The sequence below is a fragment of the Gymnoscopelus microlampas genome (assembly GCF_963454915.1).
Source record: "Gymnoscopelus microlampas genome assembly, chromosome: 16".
Classification (NCBI taxonomy): domain Eukaryota; kingdom Metazoa; phylum Chordata; class Actinopteri; order Myctophiformes; family Myctophidae; genus Gymnoscopelus; species Gymnoscopelus microlampas.
Window position 1 is genome coordinate 42,199,697 of NC_139953.1, and position 15,756 is coordinate 42,215,452.

Genomic DNA, 15,756 nt, shown 5'->3' on the forward strand with positions numbered 1-15,756 from the left:
CCATGACTCTATTCAGGACTGTGATTGGCTAGAAACACATGACACATGTGCATAGAACTATAAATAGGACTATGCACTTAAAAAAAACACTTATGTTTTTTTTTTAAAGTGAATCACTTCCATCACTGTGATGATCACTGTGACCACACCGCCCACTTCACACTGGGTGTGATTTTTACATTTCTTTGGCCATTAAAAAATAGCAGATCTACAAGCTCACAGCGCGGCTATTTTTAAAAAATCTTGAAAAATTTGTGCAAATCCTTGAATATAGATTTTTTTAAGCAATTTTTTTTAACTCATATTACAACTTCTGGTGGGGCCGGGGGGGCCCTGGGACAAAATATTTTTACATGGGGGTCCACTCCACGGCCAAATACATATCATTTTGGGAGTCCTTGTCATGAAAAAGTTTGAGAACCACTGGTATTATAGCAACATAAGTTTAAAAAAAAAAAAACTGTTAGGATTTAGAAGACATTTGTAGAATCCCCCGCAGAAGCAAAGATTTGAGCTGCAAATGTTCTCTTTAAAAAATATTTTCCATGATTAAAAAAAATATATAGCAGATCTACAAGCTCGTAGCGCGGCACCGAGTGCCGCGCTACGAGCTTGTAGATCTGCTATTTTTGAATAGCCAAAGAAATCTAAAAACGACACAGAGACGTGTTCCCGTATTGAATGGCTTAATGTTCATTTGACTGGGAGAGCATGAAAAATTAACAGGTTTCTTTTTACTACTGCATATTCTCCCCAGTGTGTCTCCTCCTCCACCCGTCTGCTCTGTGCTTCAGTCGTCTCCCTGACCTCCCTCCACTCTCCTCCTCTGACCTCCCTCCACTCTCCTCCTCTGCCCTTCCTCCTTCCTTTTGACTTGGAAAAAGGACAGACGGTTATACCTTTACTCATCTTTTGACTTTTCTATTGTTTTTTCTCGCACTCTCTTTTCTCTCTCTCAAAGCCTCTCTCTAAAGCACCGTTATTCCCCCGGAGGAATTTTCTTCTCTCACACATTTTTTTCTTTGACCCTCTTTGCTTTTTCTCCCTCTTGTCGTAATCTTTCTCACCTCCTTCCCCTTCCCCCCCCCCCCTCTCTCTCTCTCTCTCTCTCTCTCTCTCTCTCTCTCTCTCTCTCTCTCTCTCTCTCTCTCTCTCTCTCTCTCCACTACACCCTTCCATCTCTCTCTTCCCTCTCCCTCTCTCCTCTCTCTCTCTCTCTCTCTCTCTCTCTCTCTCTCTCTCTCTCTCTCTCGCTCGCTCTCTCTGCACTTGGTCTCTCTCCACCCAGAGCAGATGCTCCCACTGACCTGCCATAAAGATGTGTCCTGCATACACATCCAGCCTTCTCTCTCTCTCTCTCTCTCTCTCTCTCTCTCTCTCTCTCTCTCTCTCTCTATCTCTCGCTCTGTGTGGAAGGTGACCGTGATTCAAGGGCATGGACAGCTGCCATGACAGCCATGATATCGTGCCATCCGGATCAATGGCATGGCGGGAGACTTTCTTTGCCATATGTGAGTCCCGGGAGGCTCTCGTTTTTGACAAGAGGACACTTTGGAACATGCCAGCCCAGGCCCCTTATAGTGTGAGCCCTATATGGGGTTTAGCTTTGATTGCTTTGTTTTTTTATACTAGACCATACCCGGTCGACGCATCCGTGGGGGGATATGCGCACATGATCTGGCAACCCGGGAGGCAGTTCGTCCCATTGCACAGCAGCCATACAGTAAAGAACTTCACAGGTGTGGCCAATGATACTAATGAAGGCTCGGTTCCATTCTGGTCAAACAGAGTCGGCGCTCACTGGGAACACTTTGCTGCACCAGTGGGTCTAAAATTGGGGTCCAAATGGCCCCTTACGGATACGTAACTCTGAGACTGTACAAATGGACCCGTAAGGGTCCATTTGGTTCCATTTGTACAGTCTCAGAGTTATGGGGGTTGTGGATATTAAAAAGTCTGAGATCTACTGTGCTTCACTAAATGGAACAGAGCCTTCATTAGTATCATTGGTAACACCTGTGAAGGAAGTGATACTATGGCTGCTGTGCATAGAGCCTATCTACAAGCTCACGTGTTGCGCGTAGAACGGCTATTTTCGACGTGCGCTCACGCACGGCACGGCTGGCAGCTGAGATGAGACGAAAAGTGTAAAGTAACTAAGTACATTTACTCAAGTACTTTGTTTGAGATACTTTTACTTTACTCAATTGTCTATACTTTTACTTCTACTCCACTACATCTCAGAGGCAAATATTGTACTTTTACTCCACTACAACTATTTGAAAACTTAAAGTTACTAGCTACTTTGTCGATATAAATTATTACATTATAAAACATACATTAACCACTTTAGCCCTCTTTTATACCTCGGCTATTTGAAAATAGTCGATCTACAAGCTCACAACGTGTCGTGATGCGACGCGTTGTGAGCTTGTAGATCTGCTATTTTCAAACATTTCAGCACTTTGATTTCTTTCGGTACTTTAAGTACATTTTGATACCAATACTTTTGTACTTTTACTCAAGTAGATTTTTAATTCTGGACTTTTACCTCTAACAGAGTACTACATCGCAGTATTGTTACTCTTACTTAAGTAAAACATTTGAGTACGTATTCCACCACTGAAGCCCCCGAAGCAACTCCTTCACCAGCTTGCTTTCTTCTTTTTTCTCTCCTTCTCTTTACCCTCACGCTCACGTTTCATGCTCGCTGACACACAAAGGCCCAGACCACCTCCTCACGGCGTTTCAACAACAAACTGTCATCTCCTCTGGCGTCGGCTTGACTTATGAATGCAGGAGGCCGACGCAGCATGCAGGCGTTTTTTCCTTTGAGGTTCCGGCGGAGCTAGGAGCCCGCCAGGCGTTATACAGTCAGTGTCTGTCAGGAGAATAACAACAACAACAAGACACAACATCAGAAAAGTCAACATGCAGGAGGAGCACTGCGGAACAGAGAGAGAGATACTCGGCCGGGGCTAGGTGTACATATCGTCTTTGTCGGGTAGAAACCTCATATGTCCAAAAAAACGTTACTTTTCTGGATTCACGTTCAATGTAGCGGACGGGGTGACAATGTTTTAGATCAGTGGTTTTCAACCAGTGGTCCGGGGACCACCAGTGGTCCTTGTTGAGGGAGTACCAGGGGGTCCCCAGCTAAATGAGTTAGAACATAGCCTCAGAATCATTTTTAACCACTTAGCTTTGGCTATTCAAAAATAGCAGATATGCAAGCTCATAGCGCGGCACCGAGTGCCGCGCTATGAGCTTGTAGATCTGTTATTTTTGAAAAACATTGAAAATGTGTGCATATCTTTGAATATAATAATTTTTCAAAAAGAACATTTTTAACTCAAATCTTTGCTTCTGGGGGTCCCTGGCACAAAACATTTTCAGATGGTGGTGCGCGGACAAATTTATATCAATTTAGGGGTCCCTGGCATGAAAAATGTTGAAAACCACTGTTTTAGATGACGTAATTTCTGGGTGTATCCTTCTCTCGAAGTAAAGGCATCATTCATAGGTTGGCGCAGAGCGCCCTCTAGCGTAATCACTAAAAACACCAGATGACGTAATATTACGTAATTGGCGGTCAAGCGTTGTATTTGAGATGACGTAACACTACGTCCATGGCAGTCAATGTGTTAAGATATCGTTGCTGTCTTTATTATTTTATAAACATTACAAAATATTACAAATACAAGCTACAAGCTCAAAACGTAACTCTTGTATGGCTAAGTAGGGCATTGATTTGACGGAAAAAACATAAAAAGTTGAAATATGGAGATGGTTTCTGCGCGACAGAGCGATATCGTCTGTAGGGTGAAAACTTATTTCCAAAACTGTTCATTTTCATTGTTCTAATTCCTGAAAAAGTGTTGCTTCGCGCTGCGTTTCGAGCTTTTGCTGCCTTCGTGTGACCCTGTAGTACAGGGGTCTTCAACGTTTTCAGCCCAGGGACCCCCTAGCTGAGAGAGAGATGAAGCAGGGACCCCCTAGCTGAGAAAGAGATGAAGCAAGGACCCCCTAGCTGAGAAAGAGATGAAGCAAGGACCCCCTAGCTGAGAGAGAGATGAAGCAGGGACCCCCTCTATATTGTATAAAATTGGGTTTCAGATAAACTTTTGCTGCTCTTTTTTCCCTCTACACCCTTTAATTCTTTGCCAAAAATAGCCGATCTACAAGCTCACAACGCCTCGCAGCGCGAGGCGTTGTGAGCTTGTAGATCAGCTATTTTTGGCTAAAGTTCTCCTCAGAAACGGGATGCTAGGGTTCAAGTGGTTGATGTAAAAAAAAAGAAATCCTATCGCACAAAGATTTGGCGGACCCCCCGTAGTAACTCTGAGGACCCCCTACTAGGGGTCCCGGACCCCCTGTTGAAGACCCCTGCTGTATTATGATCGAGTAGGAAGTTGATTTAGGAATAAACACAAAGAGTTAACCCATGTAGATGAGAGGTTTCTGTAACGAGGCAGTGACATAGATCTGAAGGGCAGAACAGGAGGGAGGAGGGGGAATCTAAATGTGATTCATCCTAATGGAGGTATGTGTGTGCCTTTCAGTATCAGCTCCCTGCAGTGAAAGCTCAACTGTGAAACCTGAGAGGTTATTGGGTTGCATGCGGCTCCATTTCCATGTGATTAAAAGCGATGGTGTTTGATTACTGTACGTTCCGGAGCAGGGTTTCCGTTAGCCGGCATTTACCAGCCGTTGGCCGACTAGAATTTCAGTTGGCCAGTGCATATAAAACTTGACGGTCATCTTGGATGGGGATTTTATGTACTGACATGACGTGAAGGGGGGTGGGGGGGGCAAATAAGGCATATGTTGACTTTTTGGGACTTCTGCGCTTAGCGACGCGGAACTCCAGTTCTCAGCATTTTCGTCGGAGGCTCGCCGTCTCAAGCAGACTTGAGCCACGGGAGGCACCGCTGAGTGAGCTAAAGCAAGCGAGTCGCCGTGCTGAGCGTTGTGAAGTCCGCTTTGAGTTATGTCACGATAGGCACAGAATCGTAAATCACATATTCCCTTAAAGTCACATTCTGACTTTTTTGCCCCCCACCTTCACGTCACATGTTGCCGTTTGGTCAAAATTGTCCCAAAAAGTCAAAATATTACTCTTTTTGGTGAGACAGCGTTGACTGGGAGTGTGCGTGCAAAGCTTGAAACCGATTGGTCCAACTGCGCGCGCACAGACAGACAGACAGGCAGGGGTGATATTTGTATCTCCGCCTCCCGCACTGCTGGCTACACACACAAAAAAACAACAACGTTCCAGTTCCCAATTCCCATGTACAGGACAAGGAGAGGAGACACCTCCAGAGGAGATCAGGAGGTCAGTATCAGTATCGGGGCCGGTGGAGGGAATCGGCGTCTGGCATCTTGTTAGGGGGATTGATCCGTCCCGCTGAGATAAACATCTACTTTACTAATGGGAGCTTGATTATACTGTACCGATTCTAACAAGCAGCGAACACCAGTGATCCGTTCAGCCAGGGAGGAACATAAACAGTGTGGACTGGTCTTATCCACCCAGTAGAACCATTAGAAACATACAGTAACCTACTTTGTCATCAATTTGAAAATGAATGCGACCATGATTTGATTTGACGACCATGCAGGTTTATGCAAAGGCTAAAATGTAATTTGGATAGCATGTTATTTAGACACCTTTTAGACTTTAGACAACATTTGGATACCAGGTTTATTTGTTGACCTGGCATCCTATAGTTTCTATAGTCTCAATGTACATATTTCTTTTTTTTGTGTATGATATTTTTTAGACTTATGAACTTGATGTTCTTGGTTTACCTATATGATCCTAGATTACTGAGGCACTGAAAATCGTATATCAGCTATTTTCAAAATGTTCGCCACTTTCTTATATTATTTGATAATTTGGCCAATGTTTGACAGGTTTTTATAGTATTGACTACTTTTGATGCAGTTTTTATTTTATTTCATAGGTATTAAAAAGGACTTAAAAGTGCTTAAATGATCACTTTACTGTCAGCCCCTCCAAAATCATGTGAGGACCCCCCTGGGGGTCCCGACTCCCGACCCATAGGTTGAGAACCAGTGCCCTAGGAGCATTAGCACTTTCTCTCAAAGATTTTGTTTTCTTTTTTCAATTCTGCCTCCAGGGAGAAATCACTTGTAAAGAGAGACCGAAGGGAACACAGGAGGTTTACGGTTGATGGTTATTGGCACATAGAGAATGTTTAAACATCTTTTATGTTCTACCTTCTAATTTTGCTTCATTTCCATGCCTGTCCATGAACCCACCATGCCAGCCTGTTGCCTTATGGGAGTCTTCGTCTACACACACATCAGGGTTATAAGGATCAGATGGCTGACTAGCCGTAGATCAGTGCCTATTGGGGACAGATGTTTTTCAACCGGTGAATCTAATTGGGAACCACCTGCCAAGTGCCTCTAATGGGCTGTAATCTGTGTCTCAGGGGGCAGTTTCACAGCAAGGTTGCGATGCCCATAAACATGGCAGACATGCTAGCTAGCAGACTGATCTGTTGTCTCTGAATGACGATGTTAAAACAGTTGCCGCCGTGTCGTGCCCTGGGTGTGTTTTATAGGATCGTTTCCTCTTAATTGCCTTATAGAAGCCGACCGCAATTATACGCGTTTTCATAAAAATCGGTGACTTTCCTTTTCCGGTGCCTTTGACAATAATAGCCTGCTGTTTTGTTTGTCGTTTTGATTTGAACACAACGTTATAGCTTCTGTCTTTAATTGGGAATTGGTGCATTGTATTATAGCGCCTTTTTCCCAAAGCACTTTAGACTGTGCATTACATTCACCCTTTCACCACACAGAGAAAAACCATGCAAGGCACCAAAAACCTGCTCATTAGGAGCAGTTAGGGGTTCAATGGCTTGCTCAAGGACACTTTGACACTGACCCAGGGGGAGCCGGGGATCGAACCGGGAACCCTTGCCTGTTTGTGAGGTTAAGTTTATAGGGTTAGGCATAGTGTTTGTGAGGTTAGGGTTAGGCATAGTGTTTGTGAGGTTAGGTTAGGGTTAGGCATAGTGTTTGTGAGGTTAGGTTAGGGTTAGGCATAGTGTTTGTGAGGTTAATGTTAGGGTTAGGCATAGTGTTTGTGAGGTTAGGGTTAGGCATAGTGTTTTTGAGGTTAATGTTAGGGTTAGGCATAGTGTTTGTGAGGTTAGGGTTAGGCATAGTGTTTTTGAGGTTAATGTTAGGGTTAGGCATAGTGTTTGTGAGGTTAGGTTAGGGTTAGGCATAGTGTTTGTGAGGTTAGGGTTAGGCATAGTGTTTTTGAGGTTAGGTTAGGGTTAGGCATAGTGTTTGTGAGGTTAGGTTAGGGTTAGGCATAGTGTTTGTGAGGTTAGGTTAGGGTTAGGCATAGTGTTTGTGAGGTTAGGTTAGGGTTAGGCATAGTGTTTTTGAGGTTAATGTTAGGGTTAGGCATAGTGTTTGTGAGGTTAGGTTAGGGTTAGGCATAGTGTTTGTGAGGTTAGGTTAGGGTTAGGCATAGTGTTTTTGAGGTTAATGTTAGGGTTAGGCATAGTGTTTTTGTGAGGTTAGGTTAGGGTTAGGCATAGTGTTTGTGAGGTTAGGTTAGGGTTAGGCATAGTGTTTGTGAGGTTAGGTTAGGGTTAGGCATAGTGTTTGTGAGGTTAGGTTAGGGTTAGGCATAGTGTTTGTGAGGTTAGGTTAGGGTTAGGCATAGTGTTTGTGAGGTTAGGTTAGGGTTAGGCATAGTGTTTGTGGGGTTAGGTTAGGGTTAGGCATAGTGTTTGTGAGGTTAGGTTAGGGTTAGGCATAGTGTTTGTGAGGTTAGGTTAGGGTTAGGCATAGTGTTTGTGAGGTTAGGTTAGGGTTAGGCATAGTGTTTGTGAGGTTAGGGTTAGGCATAGTGTTTGTGAGGTTAGGGTTAGGCATAGTGTTTTTGAGGTTAATGTTAGGGTTAGGCATAGTGTTTGTGAGGTTAGGGTTAGGGTTAGGCATAGTGTTTGTGAGGTTAAGGTTAGGGTTAGGCATAGTGTTTGTGAGGTTAAGGTTAAGGTTAGGCATAGTGTTTGTGAGGTTAGGTTAGGGTTAGGCATAGTGTTTGTGAGGTTAAGGTTAGGGTTAGGCATAGTGTTTGTGAGGTTAAGGTTAGGGTTAGGCATAGTGTTTGTGAGGTTAAGGTTAGGGTTAGGCATAGTGTTTGTGAGGTTAAGGTTAAGGTTAGGCATAGTGTTTGTGAGGTTAGGTTAGGGTTAGGCATAGTGTTTGTGAGGTTAGGTTAGGGTTAGGCATAGTGTTTGTGAGGTTAAGGTTAGGGTTAGGCATAGTGTTTGTGAGGTTAAGGTTAGGGTTAGGCATAGTGTTTGTGAGGTTAGGTTAGGGTTAGGCATAGTGTTTGTGAGGTTAGGTTAGGGTTAGGCATAGTGTTTGTGAGGTTAGGTTAGGGTTAGGCATAGTGTTTGTGAGGTTAGGTTAGGGTTAGGCATAGTGTTTGTGAGGTTAGGTTAGGGTTAGGCATAGTGTTTGTGAGGTTAGGTTAGGGTTAGGCATAGTGTTTGTGAGGTTAGGTTAGGGTTAGGCATAGTGTTTGTGAGGTTAGGCTTTTAGGTTTTAGGCATGTACTGTAACTACGCCAACCTGGGCAAAACACCAAAGAAAGAGGGACTCCCGCTGTGGGAGTCACACATATGCTCAGCATATGTGTGATATGTACTTCTTGTAAGACAAGATGTACTTCTCACATTTACTGAAAACATACAGTATAGCTACAGTATTTACACAATGACTACACACATGCACACACACACACACACACACACACACACACACACACACACACACACACACACACACACACACACACACACACACACACACACACACACACACATGCCTGCGTGCGCACACGCACAGACTCTCACATGTGCGCAAGCACACAGATGCACTCGCATGGACGCAGACAGATACACACTCACGCAGAAACACACACGTCTACCCATGCACGTACGCACGCACGCACGCACACACACACACGCACACACACACACACACACACACACACACACACACACACACACACACACACACACACACACACACACACACACACACACACACACACACACCGCCCAAGGGGAATGTCGATGAGGCAGGTTTAAATTGACGTGTGCCGCCGTCTTCCAGTGCTCTTGGTAACGTGTGTGTAAATCCTCCCAGGTGTAGCTGGGAGCTCTCCTCCGCCTCTCTTGTTGACGACTTTAATCTTTGCCCAATAACGAGCTGAATGCGAGCAGGAAAGTAATGATTATGATTTGCACAAGAGGGCCAGACAGGTTCTTGGCCCCAGAATCACATAATCACTACCTTCACATCCCCGTATCATTACCGCAAGAAAATAATCTATTTAACACTGATGCTTCATGATGTATTTTCCACAATTATGTTTTAGTTGTTTTTGTAAAAAAAAATACGTTTAATTTCTGTATTTCTCCAAGTGGTTTTGTAAAAAGAAAAATTGCCTTTGCGTCTGTCTTCTATAAGCCTGAGCTGGTATTTATCAGGTTGTGTGACTGATAGCGTACAAATGTAAACCAAATGGACCGGGTCCCTTTGGTTACATTGATACGCTATCAGAGTTCAATTCGATTCAATTATAGTCTTCAATCCCCCGGTCCAGGAACAAAGGAAAAATGTCTGATTTCATACATAACAAGCTCTCTTAAGCGTGGTGTTCAGTAGTCTCTTGATACTTCATAAGCATCCCAGTGTATTTGACACGGGTTTCTCACATTGGCGTTTTAAATTTCATGGAAGGGTAAAACTCAGAAGGCTGAAAGTACTTGATCTGCCACAATTATGGTGCTGCCTAAAGCACAGGACACTTGGATTATTGAATGAGAGCCAATTGTCAGTAAAAAACAGATTGATCCACTGGGCTATGTTTCTGTAGCCGGGAATCCAGACTAATTGCTTCATTCTGTGTGTGTGTGTTTTTTGCCTACAGTACATGCCAGTTGATTTATACTTTAAACCATTAAGACCTGAGGCTGATTACATACCAATATAGATGTACAAGCTGGCAGAGCTGTGAGCTTGTATATCTGCTATTGAATATCCAACGCGAAAATGACACGGATGCTTTCTGGGTTTTTAATCAGTTAATGTATTGTTTTCAGGGCACATAACACAAACTCAAAACACAGAATAGTCACAAAAAAACATGAGTAAAATATACTCACCAAACAACTACAAAACGAAAACCCATTTAGCCTACAACAGCATCCCCCATGGACCCAAAGCTCCATACAGTAGATGATCTCTCCATACAACACACATCCTACAATAGATTGTAGCTTATTCAGAGCTAGCCTCGATCTCCAGGCTTTTATTGTTTAGTTATGCTAAAAAAAATAAAAGCCTGGACCAGCGCGTCGGTGTACCCGTTATAGGAAGTGTTTTCATTTCCCCAACCAACCAGAGTGCAGTGGGCGTCGCTCGTAATGTTGTGTTGACGGGGCGGGGGCTGACGGACAGATCGGTGAACCAATGGGATCAGGCGCATTCTCTCCGCGCTGATTTTAATACCCACCCCTCTATACACGAAAGCAGAAAGGCTAGTGCGGCCTAATTCAGAGCAGGAAACGCCATCAGACCCCCCCCACCATATATACGAATGGTATTGCCCTAATTTAAAATCATACTTTTTCCGTCATGTCAAGAAGTCTACAGGACAATCACTCTAAAGGCTGCCAATTGGCTATATGCACAGCAGCCATATTGTGAAGACATTCACAGGTGTTACCAATGATACTAATGAAGGCTCTGTTCCATTTAGTGTAGCACAGTGGTTCTCAAATGTTTCAATTTCCACAACCCCCGTAACTCTGAGAGTGTACAAATGGAACCCTTACGGGTCCATTTGGTTCCATTTGTACACTCTCAGAGTTACACACCCGTAAGGGGCCATTTGGAAACCCCTTAAGGAACCATGAGGGTACCTGGACCCAAATTTGAGTCCCACTGGTGTAGCAGTGTTACCAGTGAGTCAACATGCATACTATCAGCACCCTGACTCTGTTTGACCAGAATGGAACAGAGCCTTCATTAGTATCATTGGTAACACCTGTGAATGTCTTCATAATATGGCTGCTGTGAATAGAGCCAATTGCCCAAGAGAGGTGTGCCACATGGACGGCGCATGGGGGTGCAGATGTGTTGTTCCATCCTTAACACAAAGAAGCTTCTAATACTGTTTTAACCACTGGCATTTTGTGATGGGAAGAAGAAGAATTACTGCCCAGCAGTAGTGACGTTCTGGTTCAAAACCTTGGCCAGAAGGATTTTAAAATGTAATCTGGACGACACAGGGAGCCGGTGTAGTCCAGCCAAGACTGGAGTGATGTGTTTTCTCTTTTTGTTGTTTTTGTTAGCAGTCTAGCAGCAGAGTTCAGTAAAAAAACAAAACATAAAAGTGCACTGCAGTGGCCCAGCCTACTTGAGATAAAAGCAGTTGAATTAGTTGTTCAGCATCTTGCTGACTTAGGCAATATTTCTGAGATGAAAGAATGCTGTTTTTGTCACTTTATTTTTATGGGACTTATAGAAGTCGGAGTCCAAAATAACACTGGCTCTTTTACTTCTTTTTGATCATGGGAGTCAGGTTGAGATGTCTTTTAAAGAGCTCATCCATTTTCGCTTTGATGCCACAACTAATACGATTTCTGTGATTGCAGACAGACTGGCGGTCAGGGAGCTTAACCACATGAACCCTAGCGTCCCTATTCTGGACTTGTCTTAGGCGAATATTTTGGTGAAACTAAGCAAACATTCCAATGATTAGCAGACCTACAAGCTCACAACATTTTGTGTTGTTACGTGTTGTGAGCTTGTAGACTGTATATTTTTCGCAGAAGATTTGGTTTGGTGTAGAGTGAAGTGGTTTAAGTGGTTAATAAAATAAATTATGTTAACCACATTAAAGCTGCACTACTGTATGTAACTTTCCACTTCTACCCCGGATTTGAACCCACGCACGTGCTGACTTTTTTTTGTATTTTTTTAGCATTGAGCTAATAGAACCTGCCTGCTTGCTCAGGGGATACAGGTCCCCCACAGGTCCCGTGTCTCTAGGTGAGACATGACCTTTGACACAATCTAAATGTTATGTTATAACATTATATTTGTTAATACAATAAGTTATACTGTGTTAACATATTATACCATACAGATTGGCAAAAAAAACACAAATGACATTGTATTCATTAAATAACATTACAAAGTGCAGCTTTAATTTATTGTTTTTAAAAAGCAAACTATTGTGAACTTGTTGATCAGCTATTTTTGCTATGTCGTACGACAAAGTATTAATGGTGATGAGGATGGTGATTGTGCACTTGACTTCTCTTTAACCTTGAGTGGTGGGCCCTCATTTAGTACCGTTTTGTTTTAGTTTTAGGCCAACAACCCTTTTGGCTAGTGAGCAACTCACAGTACACACAGATCAAAAGAACATTGTACAAGCGCAGCTAACTGGCTTTCTGCTGCAGCATCTAAAGAAGTTGTTTTTGAACCATATGCCCCTCTGTTGTGTTTGTAGCTACAGACAAAACACTAAACAACTTCAACCTTCTAGCTTCCCTATTCCTGGGCGAGCATTCGGCGAAAATAGCAAATCGTCTTTGTCGGGGTGGAAAGCTCATATGTCCAAAACTGCAGTGGTGGAAAGTAACTAAGTACATTTACTTAAGTACTGTACTTAAGTAAAATGTTGAGGTATTTGTACTTTACTTGAGTATTTCCAATTTCCAATACTTTTACTTCTACTCCACTACATCTCAGAGGCAAATATTGTACTTTTGCTCCACTACAATTATTTGAAAACTTTAGTTACTAGTTACTTTTCAGATATAAATTATTATATTATGAAACATACATTAACCACTTTAGCCCTATTTTATACCTAAGCTATTTGAAAATAGACGATCTACAAGCTCACAACGCGTCGCATCGCGACGCGTTGTGAGCTTGTAGATCTGCTATTTTCAAATATTTTTGTACTTTTACTTTTGATACTTTAAGTACATTTTGATACCAATACTTTTGTACTTTTACTCAAGTAAATTTTGAATTCTGGACTTTTACTTGTAACAGTCTTTTTATATTGCAGTATTGGTACTTTTACTTAAGTAAAGAATTTAAGTACTTTTTCCACCAATGCAAAACTGTTACTTTTCAGGATTCAAAAACAGAAAAAGTAGCGGATCTACAAGCTCAAAATGCGTAGCTTCGCATTGTGTTTTAGGTTTGCAGATCTGCTATATGTGTATGATTTTGTGTGACTCTGTAGTATGATCAAGTAGGGTGTTAATTTACGAAAAAACACGAGAATTATGGAGATAGGAGGTTTCTGGCCGACGGCAACGAAATGCATTGTGATCTTGTAGGTCTGATAGTTTCAGCAAAGACATTTGGTATTGAGGGGGGGAAAAGAGAGGTACCAAGTACAGAGCCCTGGGGGACCCTGGTCAGGTATATGGGTTCTAAGAATTAGAAAACAAGACATGACACACAGTCATGTGTACCAGCTTGCTCTTTGTGTGTGTGTGTGTGTGTGTGTGTGTGTGTGTGTGTGCGCGTGTGTGTGTGTGTGTGTGTGTGTGTGTGTGTGTGTGTGTGTGTGTGTGTGTGTGTGTGCGCGTGTGTGTGTGTGTGTGTGTGTGTGTGTGTGTGTGTGTGTGTGTGTGTGTGTGTGTGTGTGTGTGTGTGTGTGTGTGTGTGTGTGTGTGTGTGTGTGTGTGTGTGTGTGTGTGTGTGTGTGTGTGTGTGTGTGTGTGTGTGTGTGTGTGTGTGTGTGTGTGTGTGTGTGTGCGTGCGTGCATGTGTGTGTGTTCTGCCGTGTGTGCGCGGCTTGTTTTCATAGACCTGGTTGCTTATTTCTCTCGCAGAATGTGGCAACAGTGCTAGGCCAGAACGCACGCTACGCAGCTCGTATGCAGAGGTGTAAAGTAACTAAGTACATTTACTCAAGTACTTTACTTAAATTTTGAGGGATTTTTTCACTTAAGTCCTATATATTACTCTGTGTCACGGTGATTTGAACCGAAGGCAGGCGTGTATAATAGCCATAGAGGCGTGTAGTAGCCATAGTACCCATAGCTTGGGAGGACGAGACCGCCCATTCAGAGTATGGGAAAGTATCCCCATTGGCTTAAAGGACAGCCAATGATCGAAAACATGTCCAGAATACTGTATGTCGAGGATATGTCGAACATGTGACACTAGTGGTCAGTCTCTTCTTAGACCAGCGTGCTTTGCAAGCTGGTAAAAAAGATCTGAGACAATTCATTACTGTGTGATTATCAGAGATATAAGACACTGAAACATTAACGGTGGTTAACCCTTTTGACACACGGAAATCAAGGATATATAGCCATGCTGAAGAGTGCATGGCTTTAGTTAAACGCTGAATAAGTTGGTCTTTCAAGTAGATTCATGAATTCCGTAACAGTCAGCACTGTTGTTAATGTGAATGTTGAAATCTCCATTGAAAATTATTCTGTCACATCCGGTGATAATGAGAGCTGTCTCAGCTCAGAAGAATCTGGGAGAAGTAGCGATACAGTAGCCTGTACATTATGTGCCTTGGAGGCCTGTATATCATAATAATAAGTACAGCTGGATCAGCTTTAAGCACATATAGAACAATATATTAAAAAGATGGGAACTTTACCCAAGTTGACCTTTGCACCGCTAAACTTTTCTGAATAGATAAGTGAGCAATTTTCATTTCTCGTTCTTCTCGTCTCACAGACTGATGAAAGCAATATTCTGGTGGACATGCCTCATAAATTCACCATTCATGTCGAACCAAGTTTCAGTTTAAGAGCGTGAAGTCAAGCTCATAATTAGTGGTTCTCAACATGTGGGCCGGTGACCACTGGTGGGCAAGTGTTGCAAGTGGGCCGCCAACTAATTAGCGAAACACTAAGATTTGTAATGACAATGTAGCAATAAATGGAAACTATGTAACGTTTCTGGTCTGTGTGTGTACAAACACCCCCCCCCCCTGTGTGTGTACAAACACCCCCCCCCCCTCTCCGAAAGACATAAAACAGGTAGCTTTAATTGATTAGAGAGAGCACTAACGAGCGCATAACGAGTTTGACACTTTTAAGGAAACACACCAGCACAATGATATAGTGGCTGATAAAGGGAAATGAGGGCTAAAATATTTATATACATATATGTGTATATAGTATATATATATATATATATATATATATATATATATATATATATAAATAGGCTAAACGTTTCCCTTTAATGTAAAAATGTCTTCTCTTTAACTCTTTCACTGCCAGATTAAATACATAAATGAATCGCCCACTGCCAGCGATTTTTGGTTTTCCTTACCTTTTCAACTAGTCACAGAATATTTATAAAAAAATATAATATATATATAATATTAAAAAAGATATACAAGCTCGTAGTGCGGCACTCGGTGCCGCACTACGAGCTTATATATCGTGATTATTACGGGCTTGTAGATCTGCTATTTTTGAAATATCGTGAAAATGTGTGCACATTTTGAATATATATATTCTTACAACATTTTTAACTCAAATCTTTGTTTTGGGGGGTCCCTGGAACTAAATATTTTGAGATGGGGGTCGGCGGCCAAATACATATCATTTTGGGGGTCCTTGACATGAAAAAGTTTGAGCACCACTGATATAGAAACATACGTTTTTCAGAAACCTGTTG